At 39.0% G+C, this 25,674-nt stretch overlaps 1 protein-coding gene across 1 annotated transcript in view; it reads right to left on the minus strand.

Annotated features, from left to right (window-relative positions):
• SIPA1L1 (signal induced proliferation associated 1 like 1) overlaps positions 1-25,674 on the minus strand; it is a 340,556-nt gene that overhangs the window by 171,075 nt on the left and 143,807 nt on the right. Inside the window, exon 4 of the mRNA XM_081100632.1 lies at positions 8,075-8,137. The gene's annotated coding sequence lies outside the window, so the exon portion shown is untranslated. The remainder of the gene's footprint in view (positions 1-8,074; positions 8,138-25,674) is intronic.

Genomic DNA, 25,674 nt, shown 5'->3' on the forward strand with positions numbered 1-25,674 from the left:
CGTGAATACATTTGTGTTCAGTGCCTTGTCCATTGTGCCTTGTTGTGTTGTATTTTGTGCCTTTAAATCAATGCAGCAGAGAGAGAACTACATAACCAAACACCTGGAAAAGAGAGATCATGGAGAGACAAAGAAATAGCCCGCATATGAAAGAAAAACAGCCATCACCAGAAAAGGAAGTAAACGAAATGGAGGCAATGGAGGCAAGCAACCTGTCAGAGAAAGAATTCAGAGAAATGGTCATAAGGTGGATGAAAAGAATGGAAGACAAATTCAACAATATGTGTAAGAACCAAGAGGAAATGAAGAAGAACCAAGGAGAAATGAAAAATGACATCACTGCTATAAAGAACTCAATAGAAAGCATCAACAGTAGACTAGAAGAAGCAGAGGACCGCATCAGTGAGCTAGAAGACAAGGTAGGAAAAAATACCCAAGCAGAGCAGCTTCTAGAAAAAAAATTAAAAAGCAGGAGGAGAGCCTAAGAGAACTTTGGGACAACACAAAACGAAACAACATTCGCATAATAGGGGTGCCAGAAGAAGAAGAAACTGAGCAAGGAAGAGAAAACCTGTTTGAAAAAATAATGACAGAAAACTTCCCTGATATAGGGAAGAAAAAACTCACACAAATCCAAGAAGCTCACAGAGTCCCAAACAAAATGAACCCCAAAAGACTGATGCCAAGGCACATTATAATTAAATTGGCAAACACCAATGACAAAGCAAGAATCTTAAAAGCGGCCAGAGAGAGACAGAAAGTTACTTACAAAGGATCCCCCATCAGACTAGCGACCGATTTCTCAACAGAAACACATCAGGCAAGAAGGGAATGCAATGAAATATACAAAGTCATGCAAAGGAAGGGTCTGAATCCAAGAATACTGTACCCAGCAAGGCTATCAATCAAAATTGAGGGTGAAATCAAGAGCTTCACAGACAAAAAAGGATTATGGGAGATTATTACCACCAAACCAGCAATGCAAGAAATGCTAAAGGGTCTGCTATAAAAAAATAATAAAGAAATAAGAAACAAAGAAGGAACACAGAGGTAAAGAATAAAAATGGCGACAAACAAGTATCTATCGATTATAACTTTAAATGTAAATAGATTAAATGCCCCAATCAAAAGACATAGGGTAACTGAGTGGATAAGAAAACATGACCCAAAACTCAGACACAAACAGCGGCGTGGTGATTGCCAGAGGGAAGGGGGTGGGGGGTGAAAGGGATCCTAATATATGGTGATGGGAGAAGATTCGACTTTGGGTGGTGGGAACACAGTGTAATATACAGATCTTGTAACATAGAAATCCACATCTGAAACCTGTATGATCATGTTGATCAATGTCACCCCAATAAACTTTATTTTAAAAAATGATAATTAACAAATGGGGAAAAAAATCATCAGAATAGGCCAGAGTCCAGCTTCTCTTTAAAGAGACTCTCTCCTTACCCTATGATGAGATATCAACCTGTAGAAAGAAATACTTGTAACTTAGAAGTTATTAACTTTAACACACATCATATAAGTAGGTGAGTTTCTGGGGACCATCACCTCAGTCAGTCCCTTTATGGACAGTTGGTGTGAGGTGTTTCTTAATGAAATGCTCTGTGTTCTGTGAGAACACATTATCAGCCAATGTTAATAATGGCCACTCTGGATGGTAAAATTGCAGTTGGTTTTTATTTTCATCTTTATGCTTATCTGCTTTCCTACATTTTCACAAGTATGTATCATTTTTATAGAAGTTACTCGAGGCCTGATGCACAAAATTCGTGCAAGAGTAGGCCTTCCTTCCCCCAGCTGCCGGCACCAGCTTCTCTCTGGCACCCGGGACCCGGGCTTCCCTCTGGCCGGCTGCTGGCAGGCACCTGAGACCCGAGCATCCCTCACAGCCCCAGCTTCGTCTGGAAGGTTGTCCGGAGGATGTCCGGTCTAATTAGCATATTACACTTTTATTATTATAGATTTTGCTGGAAGAAAGAGTGTTAACTGAGATTTTCTTGATGCTTCAAGCAAATACAACTGAATGGATGTTACTCCAAATGCTGAGCAAAATACAATTAAAGGATAATTTAATTGCTGGATGTTGGTCTGAATCTTTACAACCAACAAGCTCTATACTCTTGCAGAGTGAATGGATATATACTGGCGTTTCCATCTTTAAAACAAGGCCACTATGTAATTATACAATGGAGATACCAAATTTTAGAGATGGGGCCAACTATTCAGACAGCAATAGAGACAGCTGGTCTATCTTCACACATTGTTTTATCAGAGCACTTCAGATTACAGAGGGGGCACCTAACCCTACAGACCAGACTAACGATATTTTATTGATTTGACAAGAATTTAAAAAAATAAACAAGTGAGGGTGGGAAGCTCTCATCAGAGATTAGCATTCATTCAGAAACTGAGATTTCATTTCCAGAGTTAGAAGACATCTGATACTGAGGGGATGCCATGCAATGGAAGGTGAAACTCTTAGATATTTTTCACCTCATTAGAACTTCAGAATTCCTGACTGAGGTCTCACAGTCACTGCACCCATTAGCAATGGACACTGGCTGCCATGGGAGAAATAACTCACACAGTAATCCAGAAGCCCTAAAGCAGTGGTTCTTAACCTTCTGGCCCTTTAAATACAGTTCCTCATGTTGTGACCCAACCATAAAATTATTTTCGTTGCTACTTCATAACTGTAATGTTGCTACTTTATGAATCATAATGTAAATATCTGATATGCACGATGGTCTTAGGTGACCCCTGTGAAAGGGTTGTTCGACCGCCAAAGGGGTCGCGACCCACAGGTTGAGAACCGCTGCCGTAAAGTGGTGTTAAACACCCACTAAAGGTAAAAGCTTTCAAACTCCTCTGTTTAGGTGTGGCTAATGACCCAATTATTTATACAATATGCAAACTAAGGATAATAAGGTTGGGCGATTTGTATTTGGTGCTAAAGCATGGTGTTTGGGCTCCTAATTGCAAAGAGACCAAGTGAAAAGGATAATTGGAAACTAAACAAGTCCTTAGACAAACAGGATCACAGTTCTTAGTGAATAGCAGCTTATAAATCGCTAATTTGAAGATCTTGGTGATTTATATCAAGAAAAAAGAGCGTAACTAACCACGTAATAAAGGAATTTTATCAAGGGTATTCACTGATATGAAATATTTCACCGATTAGTTTCTTAGAAACTCACTCTAAAATCTTTCAACTGAACTCAGCAGTCTGCTAACAATGTTATAATCTGAACGCCTGAGTCTTAACAGCTCCAAAGTGAACATGATAATGTGTAACACACAGCACTGCCACGGATGAAGACAACCTAATTCACAGGCTCATGCACACCCAACCACAGACACAAAACAGTAGTTATGCCTGCAAAACACAAAATTACACAGCCAGCTATGGCTTCCTTCTTGCCATCAAAAGATGCATTCCTCTGCCATGCCCACTCACACATACTCCAATATGAAGAGACACAGTTACCCACGGATAAAAAGACAACTCACATTACAAGCTGAAAAGCTGGTGTGTTTCTTACAAACTGGATAAAACTGCTTGTTGTTGTTTCTCTCTCTCTCTCTCTCTCTCTCTCTCTCTCTCTCTCTCTCTCTCAGGCACAGTAAGATAATAAGTACTGGGCAGGACCCTTAATGCACCATCAGAGAAAACCCAAAAGAAAAAAAAAACTAATTAAAAGGTTCACTTCTATCTAAGAATAGTCTTTATCTTTATTCCTAAATGACTTATAAATGTCCTCCACTTCAGAACGTATATGATTATTTTAAAGTTTTGTTATAAAATAAATGGAAACAAAGTCAAGTTACTATTTAGTGAAGACAAAAAATTAACTTCCAACCACTTCATTGCCAGGTGCCTAATAGGTCTCGATACATCTGTTGACCCATCATTTTGAGAAAGGGAAGAAAAGCATATCAAAATTCCATCCTAACTGTGAGAGATGATGATGAATAGGACAAGTTAGAGTAAGCACAACAGATACAATATAAACTTTTAGAACTTCCTCCTACCTCCAATATGGGGTTAAGCTGAGGCTCCAGGGACAAGCAGCCCCTGGGTTTCCCTTTCTGAGAGAACAGGGTGGGGTAGGGGTGAGAACTGGAGCTAGAAGACAGGCACCAGTTACCACCTTCTTCACAAAGGAAAGGATAGAAAGCGGGAGGAATGCTGTAACACAGACCCACAAAATCGGAACTGCTTTACCAACGTCAGACATTCTGCTTTGCATTCTATCTAGGGAAGGCATGTGCTCTCACGGATGTATCTTTGCCCTCTAGGATACTTTAAAACTCAAAGAACAAGACTCCCTTTCTAATTCCCTCAATGAGAATAGAGAGGAGAAAGCGTTTAATAGCATTCCAGATAATTTGTGCCAATTTAGATGATTCATGTATTACTTTCCCAGACTAAATGGTCTATGGCCAGCACTTTCAAGTCAACAAGGGTTTGGAGAGCAGGACCTAATTACAGATCTGAGTCACTGTCTACACGTCCCCTCAGCCCAGTGGGCCATCCCCCACAAAGGCACCATTTCATTTTGAGGTATAAAAACAAGCCAAGTCTACAAATCTCTTTATGTAGAAAATAAGTAAGAAGACGTCATTCCACAAGAAACAAAAAATTGATTTTTTTAAATTTTTTTTTTTTTACAGAGGGAGGGAGGGAGGAACAACAACTTGTTCCACTTCTTTATGCATTCATTAGCTGCTTCTTGTATGTTCCCCACCTGGAGATCAAACCCGAAACCTTGGCATATAGGGATGGACAATAATCAACTGAGCTACCGGTCAGGGCCCTGAATTAATTTTTTTTAAATAAAATTTTCAATAGGCTTTTTCCCTTTAAAAGTACTCATAACATTGAAGTTTTTAAAACAAGAAAATGGATATAAGACATATTATAGGATATCTTACATTTCTTGTGTCTGTGTTTGGCCTGATGTACAAAATGGCATATTATCTTGAAAACTGACCATATCCCAAGGGGAGAGGACTTAGTAGCTCTTTTCATAGGGGCCTCATTGATTAGGTGTTTCAAATTGATGGCTATAATCTTCTAACAGTGGCACCATTTTAATTTAAGAGCCTCGGTCCACAATGAAGGAAAAAAAACCTAAAGATAGTTAGATTTAAATAAAATTAAAACAAGAACACATTCTTTTAACCAAAGTAATTTAAATAAAATTAAAACAAGAACACATTCTTTTAACCAAAACAAAAACATGCACAAGCACACAAAAAACCTAAATTTCAACAAAAGATGTTACTGTTTTCCTTCCTGTAATATAGATACAATATAGATGAATTAAGAGGTAAAACTCTTTTGCGTTTACCTTTTGTTCACATGGTAAACATTTAAGCAAAGATAACCCTGAAAGTAAAAAGAAAAGAAATCCTCTTATGATTGTCATCAATCTTTCTCTGGCACTTTATCACTAATTCTGTTCCCCAACCGAAAGAATTAATTCTCTCTAAATGGAAAGGACTATTCAGTTTCCAGGTCCAACAACAACATTCCAAACAAGAACAAGGGGTAATAAGATGAGAGAGAGAGAGAGAGAGAGAGAGAGAGAGAGAGAGAGAGAGAGAGAGAAAGAGACATTGATATTGAGAGAAGTACATTTCAGACAAGAATGATAAAAATTATCTCCAAGGCTCACACTGGGGCACAAACGGAAATGAACAGCACAGAATAGATTTCTGAGGTTCGCAAGTGCCTGGGAGACTGGGGAAAGCATAGTTTGCCACCCCAAACATGCCTTTTAGAATACTGATTATTTGAAGCTGATTATTTATTTTTTTAAGAAACAGAAGACTGAAGAAAAACCTTTAACCTTCCCCCTAACTGCCTAAAAATAATTTAGAGGACCTAAAGGAAGGGAGATGTCATCACAGATAGCTGCAGTTTAACATCAGTAGTGTGTAATAGGGAGGAACCTAGCCAGGCCCTTTTGATCAAAGTCCTCTGTGTCCTGTTAAGGATGGTCCAGCAAACATTTACTTATCAAATATTTGCTTTTCTATCTCCATGTGAATTACCTTCCTGCCCTTTGAAGTCCTAAACCACAACCCCACGCCCCATTTCCCATCCCCCAAGGTGGCTTACCAGCCTTAACTGCTTGATCTGTCCTCAGGTCTCATATCCATATGGAACCCCTGTAGGTGCACATGTAATAAATTTGGTCGTTTTCTCCTGTTAATTTGTCCATGTTAATTAATTAGTCCAGCTAGAAGAACTTAAAAGGGTTTTGGCGAGCCAGCCAGGAAACTTTACTGGCTGGACACTGTTTACTTTGGGAATTTGATCGGAAGAGCTTAGAGGGGTAGAAGAAAAATGATTTTTTTCCTCCCTCACAGTACTGTTTCCAGGTGCCATGCTGCACAGTCTATTCATTGGAGTGGATGCCTCTTTTATAACTGCTGCTAGCAGGACAAGGGACAGACTGACAAATTTAGAAAACACAGAAGTAAGTTCTGTAAGTGTGACAGCTAATTGTCAGAGTATAGAAAAATGCCCAGATTTACCTACGTATCCCAAAAGCAAGCATACTGACCATAGGATGAACAGAGCTATTTAAATAAAAAAGGAACGAACACATTCTGAAAAGCTCATTGATGACACAGTTGGTCTGAGTGTCCTGCAGGTACCAAACCTGCACAGGGCTGCAGGACCAGGTACAGAAAGTGAACTCAGAAGGTAACCAAGCACCAGACTATTGCCTAAGTTAAGAGGCTGTCAGCATGTTGATTAAGTGCATCAACCACTTAAAAGTTCAGATCACTAGGATGCCTAGTAATCAATCTTTGGTGAAGCATCTGAGAACTAATTTACAGCCTCTTTCCCTGATCCTGGATTTATTCTAAACTGAGATTCTGAACAATAAATAGACATACTGTCTACATTGCCTTAAGTTAAAAGCATGCAAAAAACCATACGACACATGTGTGGTAAAAGGACAAACATATGCACAAGGAGAATAAAGACCAAAACCAGGATGGTGGTTCCTCAGAGGCAGAGAAATGGCGCTGCGGTTTGGAGGCTTACCCTGGGTTTTTAACTGCTCCAAAGAATTGGTAAACAAACTGGGTTGATTAAAAGGCAAAACCTTCAGGAGGAGGGGGGGAATCTAAAAGTGATATATTTTATCCTCCTGTCTTTGAATACGAAATTACTACCTGTTAACTGTTAAGTGTGAAGAGGGTGCCACCAACACACCAGCACACTCTGCCAGTTTAACTTAACGGTACCATGTGCCTCACTTTGCAATTACTGCCACATTCCCCAGGGAGAAACTAATGGATTACTAAAAATAAATGGAGATTAAGTGAATCACTTGGGATGTTTGGCTCCCAATGAAAACGGGCTTAAACAGAAAGGAAATGTATTGGCTCAACAGCTTGGACTTCTGGTGGAGAGACAGGCTCCGGGACTGGCTTCTCTGTCCTCCACTCTGTGTGGCTTCTTGCTCAAGCTGCAGACACATCAGACCTCACACTGGCACCAAACAACATCCAGAAGAAGAGAGGCAGGCTCTCCCTGTACTCTGTTTATCAGAAAATTTCTGCCACAAGTTCCTGGCAAGCCTACCTTGGAGTCTCATAGGCTAGAACAGGATTACCGGGCCATTCCTGAAACCATCCTTCTGGCCAGGTAATGCCCAACACTAGTTGATGTTTTGTCAGCGATGGGTCGATCATGGACAAAGCAGAGAGAGGGTTGCCCCTAATCCCTGGGCCCACCCTAGAGCTGCAGTCAGTTGCTCAGCTCATGACAGGGGGGATCTGTAGGATACATGACATGGCTCCAGCCCCAATATGCATTCTGCTAATATTTACAGAATAACCTGAGTAAGACTGTCGAGATATGTAGTTATATATATGGCTAAAGACTCAAGAAGCAGATGAAGACATGAATTGACCCCTTTGAGAAAAGTCGATTTTAAAAACTTGGCTTCTATATTTCCACTGCTCCAATGAGAAATTTGAAGACAAAGTCAACACATTTAAAGCAGGTATATCATAGGATGAATAGTATAGTACTTACTATAGTCTTGTGCCATGGCTACAGAAATTTAGACAATTAGCATCCACAGAAATAATGTATAACCTGAAAAAAGAGAAATAAAAAGTTTAAAATGGTATAAAAATAAAAAATAAAGTACAAAAGAAATTTCACCAAGATAAAACAGTTGCATAAAAAACTTTTTATCTTTTTTTCTGAAAGCAAACCAGCCTTTTTAAAGTATGCAGCTGCACTTAAATTAAGAGAAAATGTCCGTAATATTAGAGTATCTCTAAGTATTTTCAAGATCAAATCATCTGTAGACCACCAAAACAAACACACAAAATACATTTTAAGCAAGTAATACTGCCCTGCAATGCTATTTATAAAATTGAAACAAAAGCAGAATTACTAAATTGACCAAAAGAATCATACAGTCTAGTCCTACAACACACATCCACTCTATTCCATTTGATGCAACCTAAAATTAAGTTAATCAGCTTCAAATTCTAAATTTCTAAACTCAGGGATCTTAAGAAATAATAGTCCTCAAAATAATACACATTTCTGGTTCAAATATTTCACACTGCATCCTAATAAAATCTTTGAATATTCAGCATGGATATGGAATGCTAAAGAAACACACCCATAGAATTGAGGACTCTAAGACCCTAGAATGGCTTTTAATATTCATAAGTGAAAGACAAAAGACCCCAGGAAAAATAACAATATAGCAAATCACACTCTTAATTAAGCAGGACTTATTAGAAATCTATTGATGCTGTGGTGCTTCCTGGGGATAGTGTGCCTTGACAAGGCCGAGGACAGCTACTGTCCCTGTATCTACAAATAATACCCTGTCTAGTTTCACTTGCCTCCGTGTTTGCAGGAGACAAAAAACTTCCTCTGCCCTCTCATGTTCAGTTCCTGGGCACATGCAAAGTAAACTGATAGAAAGAAATTAATACGAGGAAAGGCATATACTTCTTTATTGATGCTAATATTTTTATATGCAGGAGGATATCACAGAAAAGAAGTAAAATGCCAAAGAGGCAGTTATGGAACTTACATACCATTTTAACAACGGGCGATGCATTTTAGAGAAGTGACTAAACAAAGGAAAAGGTTTGGATTCTTAAGGATGATAAATTGTAGAAATATGACTAAGAAAAAAATGTATGGTAGATAAGAATTGGTTAGTAAGATCTGTTATGAAGACTAATTTCTGGTGATAAAAATCTTTTTCCTCTTTCTGGCTGGAAGATGGGTGCACCTTTAAAAATGGAAACTTATGCCCTGCTTTTAGGCAGATGGGGGAAGACAGGTCTTCCTGTGTCTGCTATTGCTCAATTTCCTTCAGTTCAAAATATGCCACCATTGGCATATTGTGGGGTACATATCCTGATCCCCTACAGGTTCAGAAAGATAGAATAAAAAACACCTTAAAAAATAAGGGTGCAAGTCTCATCATGAAAGAAGATGTCTTCAAAGGACTCATATACAATACATACAGAATTCACATAAAACAATAAGAAAAAGACAGAGCACCCAAACAAGATATCCAAGTGACAATAAGCATAGGAAGAGGTGCTCATTCTCAATCATTTACCAAGAAAATACACATTAAAACCACAGTGACATAAAATTACATACTGACTAAAAATGACTAAATGACTAAAAATGAAGATCTGAGGACACAAGTCTTAGGACCTGGAGCAATTCAGCTCTCATGCACTGCTGGTGGGAGTGAGGACTAGACACTGTTCCTCAATATCTAATAAGGCGGAGCACAGATTTACACTGTGGCCCAGCAATTCCACTGCTAGGGAAATGCCTACCAGGAATGCACATACAGACACGTCGTCCCAGACACACATACAATAATATTCAAAGAAGACAAAACTCAGTAACAAACTGTGGCATATTCATACAACTGAATACTATACAGCAGGGGTCAGTCAGCGTTTTCTGAAAAGGGCCAGATAGCAAGTATTTTTTGGCTTTGCAGGCCATAAGGTCTCTGTGCCCTGTTGCAACTGCTGGACTTTGCCTTTGGAACGGGAAAACACCCCCAGACACACGGAAATGAATGGGTGGGTCTGTGTTCCAATCAAGCCTTATTTACAAAATCAGGCAGCCAGCACAGGCTGCAGTCTGAGTGCTATACAGAAATGAACATGAATGAACTATAAAGAATGCAACAACACAAATGAATCTCACAAACATAATGCTGAAACAAAAAAGCCAGATATCTGAGAAAATACAAAACTGTATGATGCCATCTTAGTAAAGTTCAAAGTAGGTAAAACTACTTTTTACAAAAATCCCAGAGACAACAAGTTCATGAGGTAACAGTTACCTCTGAGTGTGGGGGGATGGTAGAGACCAGGAGGAGGTGGAAGGGGGAATTTTGGTGGACTAGTGATATTGGATTCTCTGATTTGAGTGGTGGTTTCATGACTATGCTCAATATGAGAAAATTCATCAAAGCGTTCACTTATGATTCACTTATCTTTATGTGTGTTATCCTTGAATAAAAAGTAAGACATTTTAATTTATTTTAACAAAGAACACGGGCCAATTCTATAAGTGGCTGCTTTCTCATAGCTCATTCTCCCTGGACATCAAACACTGATGCACCAGCAAGCTCTGTGTCCTCACAAAGCAGAGCCATGAAGCCTCCCTTTGCTGAAGGTGATGTCTGCAGTGTAGCTCAACCTCTGCTCTGAGTCCCAGGTGGGGCTTTGGAGAAGAGTGGTGATCAGACGGAACACACAGGAGTGTCAGGAGCAGAATGCAAACCTGAGGGAGCGGGGAAAGTAACAGATGGTGGACGAAGAGACTGGTGGAAATAAGCCCCTACATTTTAACATACTCAGCTGAATATCCCATAAAGAAACGAGGGTAACAAAAACAGCTTAGAAACACAATTTGGAAGGTCAATTGGCTTGCCTTTTGGACAAAAATTATGACATTTTAAAAGCTGACTTCGTTCTTCAAAGGCTGATAAAGGGATTTCTTTTCAGTATCACAATTGCTTCCAATCTAACAGATAAGTGGGTAGGAAGTTTTACCTTTTCAAATGAGGAAGCAACCCTGGCAGATAAAATTAGTCTTGACTTTCTAGGCCTGCATATTTTAAACCTTGTCTATACCTTGGTGTTATCTTGTCCCTCTATACCACTGGTGGGGAACATCCAACCTACGGACCGTATAAGGCAGGGGTGGGCAAACTTTTTGATTCGAGGGCCACAATGGGTTCTTAAACTGGACCGGAGTGCCGGAACAAAAGCATGGATGGAGTGTTTGTGTGAACTAATATAAATTCAAAGTAAACATCATTACATAAAAGGGTACGGTCTTTTTTTTTTTAAATTTTATTCATTTCAAACGGGCCGGATCCGGCCTGCAGGCCGTAGTTTGCCCACGGCTGGTATAAGGCCTGTGAAATCATTTGGTCTGGCCCCGCCAGGGCATTAGGGGTGAGTTAATTAAATGTCTGACCAAATATAGCAGGCCAGTTTTAAAGCTGATAATTTTGTGTGGCCCGTGACTGATGTTCTAAATACCCAAATGGTCCTTGGCAGAAGAAAGGTTCCCCACCCCTGCTATACTGTGTCTAAAATTTAATTGGAACTTTCCAGGGATAATAGGAAGCCACTTAATTACGAGGGTTGGGCACAAACATATTAGGAGAGGCAGAAAATATGAAAATTCCAGAAACAACAAGATCATGGGCATCACATTATATGGATTCACATTCTGTAACTATGAGCTTATATCATGAGTGAAATAAAGAGCAAAAGAGGAAAGAAAAAGTCTGTTATTAGTCAGTCAGCAACCACCACAGGTGTGATTGCTTCTCTTAGGTTCATACCAATTGTGTTGTGGATTCATTTTAAAAATATATTTGTTTTAGCCCTGGCCAGTGTCCTCATTCGTTAGAGCATTGGTCCACGCACAGATGGGTTGCAGGTTTGATTCCTGGTCAAGGGCATGTACCTGGGTTGCAGGGTTCACTCCCCATCCCAGGTCAGGGCACATGTGGGAGGCAATCAGTTGATGTGTCTCTCACATTGATATTTCTGTTTCTCTCTCTTCCCTCTCTTTTTCTCCACCCCCCTCACCCATCCCTCTCTTCTCCCCTCCTTTCCACTCTCTCGGAAGAAGCAATGGAAAAAACATCATTTGGTGAGGAGTAACAAAATATATGTTTTTTTTATATTTATTTATATATATAACTTTCTACCAAAAAATTAAACAACTTTTCAAGTCAGTAAAACTGGATTAAAAACAAAACACTGCTCACAGTTGTATGGCCCTCTGATAACGATCAGCTGTGGTGTCACCACTGCTAACTGACCCAGCCAAAGTCAGGATGAAGAGCACTCAGGAGCCTACCAATCACCCTCAAAGCAAAACGTTCTTCACATCATATAGTAAGACTAGCAAATTTTAACAACTGGGAAAAGTATAAGCTACGTATTTACATTTGGCAGCAAAGGTACAATCTATTTTTCTTTATTTTAAATGTTATAAAATAGTGTTCAGAATTTAGATCGTGGTCCATATTTTATATGGTGGGAGTATGTACGAAATCTTTACAACAGATGGGAAATTACATAGACATCAAGTGACAGTTCTAGCTGATTCAGCTCTAATTCATTTTGTTTGCTTTCTAACAGCACTAGTTTAAAAAGAGCAGTTCTGTGGTCCATAGAACAGAGTTCTACTTTAAGCAGAGGTGACAATCTTTACTTACATAAGAAGCAGTTATACAGGTTAACAGAAGAAATGAACTGCAATGGAATACACTAGGGATATGTCAGGGGAACCATTAGTTTTCATTCTTGATGGTATGTAATAAGTGCATCAACCTAACAGTCATTGAATTTATTAAGCCATAGTTTCACTACACAAATTCTCCATTCCTTTTTTTCTCAGAGCACACTGAGTAATCAGAAGGCAGTGTTTGCTTTCCTATATAGTAACAACTGTGCACTTGGCCTGAATTCTAAATAACCAGGTTCTTTACAAAATTTTTGAAATCTAGCCAATATACAAATCTTTTCACTGAAAATAAGCATGAAGGAAACAGGCTCAAATCATAACTGTCATATTTACTCAAAATGGGGAGAACATACTTCTCAGACAAGTTGGATAAACATGCACAAACCTCACCATCACCATACACTAAAACAACACTGTTGTTAAGAACTAGATGCATGAATATTCAATTGGATGTTCGATGACATCAGTATCTACGGCCTAAAATTTATTGTTATAATAGTTAACCAATCAGATAGTGTCTTTCTACACTGGTTAAGCCTAAACAGTAGGTGTGGTGGTTAGTTTATGTGTTAAGTTAGCTAGGCTACAGTACTCAGTTATTTAATCAAATACTAATCTAGGTATTGCTGAAAAAAAAAGCTATAATCATTTGATATTTTAGTAAAGGAGATTACCCTCAATAATTTGGGTGGGCCTCATCCAATCAGTTGAAGGCCTTAATATCAAAGACTAGGTTCCCTAAAGGAGAAATTCTCATTCAAGACTTGAGCATCAGCTTATGTATTTCTACTGGTTCTGTTTCTCTAGAGAACCTGTACTGATACACCAGGCAAAATAAGAAACCCACTGTGAGTTTTAAAGGTTTTTATATTTAAAGTCAAACAAGGAAAGAAATGCCTTAATTTAATTTCATTCACCTGGGGGAAAAGGCATCATGCGCCTACCAAAAAAGCATACCTAATGACTGAGATACCCCCTGACTAACTAAAATAAAAGTAAACTGTGAGATGTGCACTACTACAGCTTTTAAAATGCTGAGGGAAGAGCAGGGCAATATTAGTTCTAACTTGGGGTCTGGAGAAAAGGAAGAGGAGGGCTAGAAGGAAATCAGGCAAAGCAAAGAGGGTGGAGTTGCCCAGGTAAGAACTTAATGATTCTAAACTTTTTAATCTAACAATGTTTCAGGACTTACTATGTCCCAGGTGTTTTAACTTGACTATCCTATCTGATTATTTGCAAAAATATTAAGTGGCAGATGCTATTATTACCCATAATTCTCAGGAGGGATGGAAGAGCTAGAGACATAATTCCACAAGGTGACACAGCTACTAGTAGCAGTGGAACCCAATTTTGAATGTAGGCCTAGACTTAAGCTACTGAGCTTTGTGCTTCCCTAATAGCATTTCCCAGGCAGAACAACGGGGCAAAAACATTCCAAGCCAAAAAATCTCATGAACAATGTCACAGATGTATCAAAAATAAATGGCAGCCCTAAATGGTTTGGCTCAGTGGATAGAGCATCGGCCTGTGGACTGAAGGGTCCTGGTTTCGATTCCAGTCAAGGGCACATGCCCGGGTTGCAGGCTCGATCTCCAGGAGGGGTCGTGCAGGAGGCAGCTGATCAATGATACTTTCTCATGGTTGATATTTCCATATCTCTCTCCCTCTCCCTTCCTCTCTGAAATCAATCCTATCTAATAATAGACAAACATGGTAATTGACCATACCTTCGCTACGCCTCCTATTGGCTAATCAGCGTGATGTGCAAATTAACCACCAACAAAGATGGCGGCTAATTTGCATACTGAAGGCAGGGCAGGTCAGCACCATCCTGCCTGCCCCACCGCCATCCAGGCCTGCTATTTGCCACCCGAGGTGGTTGGTTGGGACAGCGCCATCCCGCCTGCCCTGCCGCCATCCAGGCCTACTATCTGTGACCCGGGGTGACAGGCGTTCTGTGTGTGACCCGACCCGGGGCGGCCAGGCGGTGCAGCAGCAATCGCCATCCGGGCGTCCCGTGTATGACCCAACCCTGGGGAGCCGGGCGGGGCAGCAGCGATCAGCCGGCTCGCCCGGGCGTCCCGTGTGTGACCTGACCCAGGGCGGCCAGGCGGGGGGGCAGTGATCGGCCAGCCCGCCTGGGTGTCCCGTGTGCGACCCGACCCGGGGCCGCGGAGTGGGACAGCATGGTTCCTCTGTCACCCCAGCTTCCTCATCATAGCTCCCTTGGGGGCCTAAGCCTTTAGTCGGACATCCCCTGAGGGCTCCCTAGCTGCCAGAAGGATGTCTGACTGCAAGCTTAGGCCTGATCCCCCGGGGAGTGGGCCTAAGTCGACAGGTGGACATCCCCCAAGGGGTCCTGGACTGTAAATGGGCGCAGGCCGGGCTGAGGGACCTTCCCCACCCCACCCCCGCAAGTGCACAAATTTTTGTGCACCGGGCCTCTAGTAATAATAATAACAAAAAACATTTTAAAAAAAGTAAATGGCAAATTTCAGATCTGTACATATAGAGAGGGGATTAAAGGAAAACAGCATGAGCAAAAATAGAAAAAGCAAACTGTATAAAAAGAAAAGATTACTGGATCAAAACTGTTAACACCCCACAAATTTACCTTCCGCCCCCCTCCTATTTCATGAAATTTAATAAGAAATAAAAAATATACAAAAATTCACAGAAGTACAGGAAATCCCAGTAGAGATGACATCAACAGACTAGATAGAGCACTGATAAATTCTAAGAAACAGAAAGCATACAGATTGAAGACAAAACTCAAAAGACCTGAAAGACCAGCAACCCCTTGGAAATAAGAGGCTAGATCTCAAAAAAAGTTGTCCTGGCAGAACCTAGAAAAAACCCAAAACTGGGTCAGCAGATTCTGGGAGAAGCAGCATACTGTGGATGATGAACCAGGTAACTGAAGACCATGACACCTTGTCAACCCCTTCTCTGTCCATGAGAAGCTGTGGGTGGCATTAGCCCTAGATTAAAGCCATGAGAAATACCAGAGTGATCCCTGGGACTAGAGAAACTGGACCATGTCCCAAGTAACTTATTACTTACAGTCTACCTGCACTCAAAAGGCAAGGACCCCACACATGTAATGGGAAAATCCACCCTACCCAACATGGCTTGCCCCTGTCAAGGCTCCTATAAATCAAAGCCCGCAGGTGCTACAGGTGAACAGAATCTCTATAACACAGAATTCAACCTTTTGGTTGTATCATTTGCTACAAATAAATCTACAATAAAGAAATCGAAGGGGTGCCCTGGACTGTTTGCTCAGTGGTTAGAGCAGCCGTGGGCAAACTACGGCCCGCGGGCCGTTTGAAATGAATAAAACTAAAAAAACAAAAGACCGTACCCTTTTATGTAATGATGTTTACTTTGAATTTATATTAGTTCACACAAACACTCCATCCATGCTTTTGTTCCGGCCCTCCGGTCCAGTTTAAGAACCCATTGTGGCCCTCGAGTCAAAAAGTTTGCCCACCCCTGGGTTAGAGTGTTGGCCTTCGAACCTAAGGGTTTCAGATTTGATTCAGAGTTAAGAAAAGTACCTGGGTTGCAGGTTCGATCCCCAGCCCTGGGGTGCATGCAGAAGGTAACCAATCAATCTCTCTCTGTCTCTGTCTTCCTCCCTCCCTCCCTCTCTCCCTACCCCCCTTTCACTCCCTCTAAAAATCAATGGGAAAAATATCCTCGGGTAAGGATTCAAAAAAAAAAAAAAAAATCCAAGAGGTTTAGAACATGACACCCTCAAACATGGGGATTTGGAGTATTATTTTGACCTAATAAGGGACTTAAAAAACAACAGGGGCATAAAGGCACTCTAACCTCCCTTTCCTTCCAGAAAACAGAAGATAAAACTCCCATTTGGAAGACGCTCTCCCTGCACCTGGGGGGAAAGAACTCTGATGACCAGGGACAGGGAATTGAGGTTGAGAATAAGCTGTGCAAACAAAGCTTTAAATAACGCTGTTATTTTCCTTTAACCTCCCATAGATTTTACTTTCTCACAATGACTATTCTTTGTTCAAACCAATACATAAACACTTAGGCCTAACTGTTTTCGTGTGTGTCTTACTTTCCTGAGAAATCTCCCATGCACATGGGTTTCTTGTTTTTGTTATTGTTTTTAATTGTAGGCTATTCTCCTGTTAATCTATGCCAGAGAGCCTAGGCGGGTAGAGGAAAGGTTTACCTCCCCCACACACCCACTCTATGAAAATCAACATGGAAAGGAGTGTCAAATTCAAGAATGCCTAAGAAAAATAAGAATATGGGAAAACAAAGAACACGTTTTAAAGTATAATAAAGTTCCTCAAGAATTTCAAGGAAATATGACATCCACAAAAAAAAAGATAATTATTTGGGGTTAAAATCAGATTATTGGGAAATAAACTATGAAGGGTAGGTCAGCATCGGATCATGGAGGAAGCAGCTGGATCCCACATCCTGAATCCCATCCCAGGTGGACACAGAGCTCTGTCCATTATCCTCTCCCTTGGCCTCTTCCCTTCTGCCTATAAACATGTTCAAATCTTCCTTCATTCATGAAAAGCTTTTTCTTTGATCCAGATCTCTCTCAAAATAAGAAGTAATGAGGGAGAAAGGTGTCAATGATGATTTGGATGGCCCTAGCTGAAATAACTGGGTGAATGGTTCTCCCAGTACTGTGGTCGGCAAACTGCGGCTCGCGAGCCACATGCGGCTCTTTGGCCCCTTGAGTGTGGCTCTTCCTAAGCCTTAGGAGTACCCTAATTAAGTTAATAACAATGTACCTACCTATATAGTTTAAGTTTAAAAAATTTGGCTCTCCAAAGAAATTTCAATCGTTGTACCATTGATATTTGGCTCTGTTGACTAATGAGTTTGCTGACCACTGTCCCAGTAGGTGAACACAGAAACCAAAGGAAAGAATGGGAGACACAGGAGTACTTGACGCTAATATACAAAATTTAAAGTGCCTTTACGGGATGAGGTAATAAACTGAGAGCCTATAAACTAAACTTGGTCCATTGGCATATTTTCTTTGGCCCATGCAATATTTTACAAAAATTCAAACCATCCCTTAAAATTCAGGATATTTAACATCAAAGTCCTGATTTACAGGACTCTCCGGAGATCCTCTGGATCTCTCTGGAGATCTGGTAACTTCCGGCCCATATTCCCAAACAGCAACCATGGCTGGAGCCAAACAGCCTGGATGGGGCCTGTCGTCTCCCACTCTCTACGGCCCCCAGTACTGTCTTCCTGACCCTGAGCCTATGTCAATGGCCATTTATCCCTCTACTCTCTCTGGGTTTTTTTAGTGTAGAAAATAGTTCTTCTTACCCTCAGGCCTGCTTTTACTCCCTTACATTGTTGGCCAGGCACTTAAGCTTGTGAAACTGCTGCAAACAACAGACTCCAGAAAAGTTAAAAACATGGCTGATGCCAGGCTGCTGTTGGCTCAGTGGTTGAGCGTTCACCTACGAACCACAAGGTCACAGTTTGATTACTAGTCAGGGCACATGCCTGGGTTGCTGGCTCGATTCCCAATAGGGGGCATGCTGGGGGCAGCTGATCAATGATTGTCTCTCATCATTGATGTTTCTATATCTCTCTCCCTCTCTCTGCAATCAATAAAAATATGTTTTTTAAACACACACACACATACACACACACACACACACACACACACACACAGCTGGTTTGAGAAGCCGGGGTGTGAGTTATGGTTTTGTGGTTTCAGGTGGGTTTGAAATATGCTAAAATAGAAGAAGGTTGAGCTCACAAAAAAAGAATGCATAAAAGGGGATGGTAACTACGGATGGACCTTTAGGAAATGGCCATCATGTCAGTAAAAGGAAGAGCAAGTTCAAAGAGTGAGAGGTTCAAGAATGATTTTAAAACCAATTAAGTTGGTGTACAGATTACAACTCAAATCCATTCATTGTGAGATTGGGGCTGTAAAAAGAGACTGGAGTCCATGGTTAAATAAACAGCAAAAAATTCACGTCTAAACTGCCCATGAAACTACTCCACATCAATCGGTTAAGGTCAATTCAGAAAGATGTCTCTCTAATTCCTGTCAACATAAATGTTATATATACCAACTATTTGAAAGCCATTTTTTTTAATTGACCGGAATTATCATGTAATATTAAATTACTTAAATTTTATCCTATATGTTAAAAGCATTTTCAAGTAAAAAGCAAAGGAAGAAAAAAATATTAAGCACAATTCAGCAACATTTTCCTCAAATTGTTGCATATAAGAGAACCACTTACACTACCATAATAAGAAAACTGGCCTGTTAACAAAGGGAAAAAGTTAGCAGGTTTTCCTCCAAATTTCTATGTAAGGAGAAGAGGGAAAAGTCCATTTAACATGAGATTTACAAGAATTTAAAGCATCGCAGTGGCAAAAGCCACCAGTCTGTGAATAAGCAGGACTCCCTCTGCACATTTGGTTTTAAAAAAGTCAATTTAGAAATTCTACAACCTACACAGGTTTCCTTGTTAAGACTTTTGTATTAGATTATTAGATAAATATGATATAGACCATAGATAGAATCCATAAGGAACTATTAATTCAATGTTAAACAGAATGGAAACGTTTACCCTCATTAGTAAAGAAATAAATATTAGAACAAAAATGAAGTAGTCATCATTTTAGAACTATCAAATTGACAAAAGTAATATCTTGTACACTTACTATATTAGTAAAATAATTTTTGTGCATTTGACACTGGTAAGCCTGGAATTAAAACTGCCTGTGGCTCTATAAACTGGTTTCACATCTTTAAAAGCAGGTAATGTTTAGCGAAATGTTCAAAAGCCTTGTAATCTATGGCATTCCCAGAAATGGATTTTATGTAAAAAATGCAACGGAAGCAAAAGGTTGGTTATATGAATGAAAATATACTCTGTTAGAATGTTATTATTAAACAAAAAAGACAAAGAATCTGGAAACAAGTCAACTTTCCAACAATAGAAATATTATATAGAAAATTATAGTGTATCAACTCTATAATCTATAATTTATTGCCCCTTAATGCGACAATATTAAAGGTCATATGGACCATGGGAAAATAATTGCTATCATGTGAAGGTAAAAAATAAAATAATATGCCTACCAAAATTACAAGTAGGTAAAAGACAAAGGAAAAAGAAAGGAAGGGAGGGAGGGAGGGAGGGAGGGAGGGAGGGAGGGAGGGAGGAAGGGAGGAAGGAAGGAAGGAAGGAAGGAAGGAAGGAAGGAAGGAAGGAAGGGAGGGAAGAGGGAAGGTGGAGGGAGGGAGGGAGGGAGGGGTCCTTGCATGTGGTCAAGCCAAGGATGAGAATATGCAAAAAATGGAAATAATTAATGATAACTGGATGATACATTTATGGAGCATTTTTTCATGTTTTAATATTCTTTTAATAATACCGTAGATGAAATAGGAAGAAAATCTGCATCACGGGATTATAAAATTGGCACAGAGACAAAAACTGCAGTGCTCAGGAGAGAGGCTGGAGAGAGCTGGGAGAACCAAATGTAAGAGCAGTAAGAGGTTTAACAAGTGAACTAAAATTAGAAAGCTACTGGGGACCTCAGCAGTTTCAGCAAAATGGCAGAGGCTTAAGTCTTACGCAAAGAATTGATTAATAAGTAACTGAGGTGAAGAAGTATCTGGGAGTCAGGCAATGCTGGGAAAGAAGAAACGAGTGGTAATCTGAGGGAAAAAAGAAATGTACTAGAGTTCGGGGAAGAATCGGGGTTGAGAAACGTTTTTTTAGGCAACAACCTAGGAGAGTGAATAATCATTCAGTAAAGAGAAAGATGGAAAATTCGGAAATGATGAAATCATGATGTATCTTATTATCAGTGACATCTTATCATACTTTAAGAGGCTGTGGTCTTTTCTCTTAATGATATATAAATTAATGATATATCTTACAATTAATTGAAAGCATCTTAAATTCAATAAAATGTGGTATCTCTCTGTCCTTACGAACTACTCTCTCATGTTACTATACAACTACAATAGAAAAGAGGAGAATAGAGGGAAATAAAAATTTGGCACATGCTATTTTAAACTACTTTATTTTATAAAAACATAAAATTGTGAGCATTTCTCCAGGCAGATTTCTGATTCTATAATTTAATGATCCCTGGGGTCCTTATTCAATAGTTTATTCATGCTCATAAGTGTAAAACACAAATCATATATACACACATTTGTTTCACAGCTCTCCATATAGTTGATAGCCATTTTTACAGTGCAGGAAAATGGACATTTAAGGGCAAAGAACAACTAAACCAGCATACTTTCATTTAAACATAATAATACTCTAAAGCATAAATCTTTTCCACTGTACAAAAATCAGAAGCAAAGGTATTTTTACTAAAAATAATAAACATTAATAGAAATACTAAATAAAGAACTATCACTTAGGACAATTTAAAATGCATATTCACATCTTTATAAGTTTTTTGTAAATATAAAATTATTCCAAAATAGTTTACTAAAATCATTAAATATATATATATATATGCATATTAATTTTTACTGGCAATTTCATTGGTTCTTTAACCTCAACAAGTGGGTTATGTAGGGCGATAAAAATTTAAAGAAAAATGTTTAATGGAACATTTACAACATCAAACACCTTTGGAAATTAGCATAATCACAATTAACCCTCTAAACTGCAATTCACTACACATTTTTAAAAGTTTTACAACTAAGGAAACCAAACTTGCCAACCAATACATTTATTATACCCCAGTATCTTGTAATTATGCACAAGATAATAAAATCAATGAAATTCGCATCTTAAAATATTTCTTCAGCACAATCAACTTATGTTAGGCCAGTGATTTACCCATAAAACATTTAAAAGCCATTATTAATTTAAACATGGGTTCAGAATCAAAGACAGAATAGGTACCATGCCAGAGAATTCCTTTACAACCTTCTAGTTGTAAAACTTTGCAATTTACAAAGCACTTTCACAGCACTGTTCTTTGAATAAAATGAGCTACCTATTAAACATGAGTCCAGATGTTCCAATTTTTAAACAATATTATCTACACCATTTGAGGCTAAACTTATACAAAGTTCATCACACTGACATATATTAAGAACATTTTTTCAATGGAGGTAACAGGATAGATGTTACATGATCATCACCCAAACCATTGCAACTAATTTTGTCCTGTGTATAAGGGAAATATATAGCAAAATTCACAACTTCCAGGATTTTATCCCTGTCTTCTATAAAATGTGAAGACAATTCAACTTTTTATTTTTATTTTTTTAAAATATATTTTATTGATTTTTTACAGAGAGGAAGGGAGAGAGATAGAGAGTCAGAAACATCGATGAGAGAGAAACATCAATCAGCTGCCTCCAGCACATCTCCTACTGGGGATGTGCCTGCAATCTAGGTACATGCCCTTGACCGGAATCGAACCCGGGACCCTTCAGTCCGCAAGTCGACGCTCTAGCCAATGAGCCAAACCGGTTTCGGCAACTTTTTATTTTTTTTACTTGCTAATTGATTTTCATTCTTTTTAAAAACATTCTCTGATGATTCAATATAAGCAACAATTTATGTTAGGAGAAATAAATAGTGCCTGCCCTAAAGAAAATTATAGCCTACACGGAAAAGCAACATAAAGAACCTTAACATATTAAAGAATATGTTAAGTGCTGGAGTTTTATGAAAATACAAAGGTGATAAAATTTTATTAGCTAAGAAGTATATTATACCATAAGTAGATTACATTATTACAAATAAAAAAAAAATTCTCTCTGAACCAACAAGATCACTAGCAATAGGACTTACCAGCACCTTATTTTAGTTCTCTGCAACATTAATTTTTTTTAAATCCTCACCCAAGGATATTTTATTGATTTTTAAAAAAATGTATTTTTACTGAAAAAATCTTTTTGAGAGAGAGAGGAAAGGAGAGGGACAGAGAGATAGAAACATCTATGAGAGAGGAACATCATGGATTGGCTGCCTCTTGCTCGCCCCCTACCGGGGACCAAGCCCGCAAGGCCAGCATATGCTCTGACCAGGAATGGAACCAGAGACCTCTTGGTTCTTGGGTCAATGCCCAACCCCTGAGCCACATCAGCTGGGGGCTTTATTGACTTTTTTAAAAAGAGAGATATGAGAGAGAAACATCAATAGGTAGCCTCCCACAAGCCCCAACTGGGGATCCGACCAGAAACTTAGGTATGTGCCCTGAACAGGAATCAAACCTGAAACCTTTCGGTGTATGGGACAATGCTCCAACTGAGCCACCTGGCCAGTGTAAGTTCTCTGTGATATTTTTTGTAAACAATGATAGGTTTCATATTCCATAAACCCACTGTAGTTTATTCCTAACCTAACAGCCAAGAAATTTTGTGTTTGACCCTTTAAATATTCAGACTTTACAAAGATCCTTATAGTAGTACAATATTGTGAGACATAAGAATTACATCTTTAGTCATTCAGGTGGCCAAATATGTAGATGGTCTTTGTTCAGTCAGCTTCCTGGCTCACAGGTCCCTAAACTCTTGGAATTTCCTAAGTGATGAGAGCTTACAAGTGTCAATGAGGTGACTTTTAGAAAGCAACAAGGAATAGGGGCTGGTTGCCAAAGGAGCCAACCATTTGATCAAAGTTGGAACTTCCAGTCCCACCTCCTGCCTCCCAAACCTCCAGACAGGGGGCAAGGGCAGGAGAATGGTCAATGATTTAAGCAATCGTGTCTAGTAAGGAAGCGTCCATAAAAGTTCAAAAGGACAGGGTTTGGAGAGCTTCCAGGTTGGTAGAACAGAGATTCAGGGAAAGTGGCTTGCCTGGAAAGTGAACCGCCCATGTAACTATTACTCAATAAAGAAAGAGCATTATGGCCCTGGCCAGTGTGGCTCAGTTGGTTGGGCAATGTCCCATGCACTGAAAGGTTGCTGGTTTGATTCCAGGTCAGGGCACATGTCTGGGGTTGCGGGCTTGATCTCCGGGAGAGGGTATACAGGAGACAGCCAATCGATGTTTTGCTCTCACATCAATGTCTGTCTATCTGTGTGTCTGTCTCTCTCTCTCTCTCTCTCTCTCTCTCTCTCTCTCTCTCTCAAAAACCAATTAAAATATCTTAATTATGACTTCTAGAACCACTTTGGTTCTACCTGCTTCTGAACTGGCTTTTCTACAGCACAACCAAAACAATTTCTATAAATGAGGTCACAGAATATGCTGTCTTCTTTCATTTAATCCTGTGAACCTCATCCATATTGTAACATGAAGCATTAGTACCATTATATGAACACACTACAGTGTATTTCTACATTTACTATTAGAACATTTTAACTTTTCTAGTTTGGCATTAGTACAAGTAATGCTGCTATGAATATTTTGAACATGTTCTTTGGGACACATGTGCATGTTTCTATTGCATCTGTACACACCTAAGAGCAGAATTGCTGGGTCAGAGGACCCACTGATATTCCCACTATCAGTGTGAATGAGTTCTAGCTGCTCTACATTTGGAATTAACCGTCTTTATCATTCTGGTGAGAATATAATGCTATATCATTATAATTTTAATTCGCATTTCTCTTATAAAAAATGATTTTGAAAAGCTTTTAAAAGACTTAGGGGCCAACTGAGTATCTTCATTTGTGAACTACCAATTCAAGTTTTATGTCTTTAGTCAGGGGAAGGGTAAGAAAGAATGGAAGGTCTGGCTTACATTGGTTTGTAGTTTTTTATATATACTGGATGAGTCCTCTGTTGGATATAGAGCTAGATCTATATAGATCTATATAGATATATGGATATATAGAGAGAGAGCAAATATCTTCCCCCACTGAGTAAGCTACCTTTTTGCTCCTTACCAATATTGTCTGACCAACTTATCAGTATCTTTCTTTCTGGTTAATTACTCAATGGAATTCAAATACTACTCCCCAGACGTAAAAAGAGGAACATTTACACTATTTTCAATTAATATACTGTCATATTTAAAATTACTCACTTTAAACAAGTATATACAAAGATTCTTAACCTCTAACAAATTAAGTGTAGATAACTGTTCAATAAAAACATCTTAGGTCATTTTAGTGTGGCATTATCAGGAACAGTATCCCTGGTCTCTGGTGGGGTATATCCCATATAAATCATCTCCATCCAAGTCAGAGATATTTTAAATTTCTACTTCCATTTGAACAATTTTGAACAATAGTTCTTAAAGATAAAGAATCTAAGTAAGTATGATGTTTTTAAAAATAAATTACATCTCTGAATATCATATAACTAAAATTAGGGTGCTGATCATTTAGTATATCAACAACCTTTCTCTTGTACTTCTGCTTAAATAGTTTCTGTTAACATAAAAGGAATTACTACCTTCACATCCTGAAATGAGAACCAAAAATAACTGAGGAAAATGAAGCTGTAAGACGGATCATTTAAGATATGATATCCGCATAACAAATTATCATGCTATGATATAATTACATATATCTTGAAGAACTTACTTGACAGTATAAGGCATGCAAAGCAGCAAAATACTTTAGAGAGTTAAGTAAGAGCTTGATCAAGAATACGCACATGGACAGACGTTGTGCTTCTGTAAATTACATACAGGGGGACAGTTTCCTTTTCTATTTTATAAACTTTGTGTTAAACCACCAAGCCACTAATCAAGTTTTATTTATAGTAAATGCATTAAATAACATGAAGAATTTGGAAAAAGAGTCAACCCCGCAACCCATGATTTAAACATTTCATGTATGCAACAATGATTTGAGGAATACACTTTTTCTTGTCACTTTTTAGTTTAGTTTAGGTTGGTATTAATAATAATTCACATAGTAATTCACATAG

This window comes from Myotis nattereri, assembly GCF_964212035.1.
Source record: "Myotis nattereri genome assembly, chromosome: 1".
Lineage (NCBI taxonomy): Eukaryota > Metazoa > Chordata > Mammalia > Chiroptera > Vespertilionidae > Myotis > Myotis nattereri.